Consider the following 692-nt stretch of genomic DNA (forward strand, 5'->3'; position numbering starts at 1 on the left):
AATATATTAAAAGTAAACTCTAACACTATACTGCAATATTAGATTTTAATTAATTAAAAGGAATAAAAGTCAACATAGCTTGTATATATTTTAGGTGACAGAAAAAGATAATTGACTATATTATTATTGCTGGTGATGAAAAACCATCTCATAACTTGTATAATTAAGATTAGAGAAGTTGATCTGTTTTCTAAAATAAATGTTATTCTAATGTATCTATTAGAGATATAACCATTAATGTTGCCTTTTTTTATCGGCTTAAATTTTTGGAATGAATTGTTTCATAATATGGTATCAGAGTTTTATGTCCGAAAGGACAAGAATTCGATCATTGGTAAACCCAAAAATAAAAAAAAATGTTGTGAATGCTGTACTATCTCCAAAATTTCTCATGGCACAATTTAATTTAATTTATATAGTTATATATAAATATATATTATTTAATTTAATTTTAATATCAATATATATATAGCACATAGTTATTTGTTATATATGGAAAAAAACCTACCATATGATAGAGATCAAAGATGATCAAACGAGATAAGACGATACCGAGATTAAAGTCAAAACACGCAATTGCTATGGAATAAAATCAAAACTTGCCAACTTTTTCAGAATAAATAAATAGGATTTAATTAAAAGTTTTAATTAGTACAGAGACTTTATTACAACGGAGTAATTAAACCTGTTTA

General features: G+C 24.1%; 1 protein-coding gene across 1 annotated transcript in view; it reads left to right on the forward strand.

Annotated features, from left to right (window-relative positions):
* Positions 1-692, forward strand: part of LOC107621186 (O-glucosyltransferase rumi homolog) — an 8385-nt gene that overhangs the window by 754 nt on the left and 6939 nt on the right. The gene's annotated exons all lie outside the window — the stretch shown is intronic.

The sequence above is a fragment of the Arachis ipaensis genome, chromosome B02 (assembly GCF_000816755.2).
Source record: "Arachis ipaensis cultivar K30076 chromosome B02, Araip1.1, whole genome shotgun sequence".
In the NCBI taxonomy this organism is placed as follows: Eukaryota; Viridiplantae; Streptophyta; class Magnoliopsida; order Fabales; family Fabaceae; genus Arachis; species Arachis ipaensis.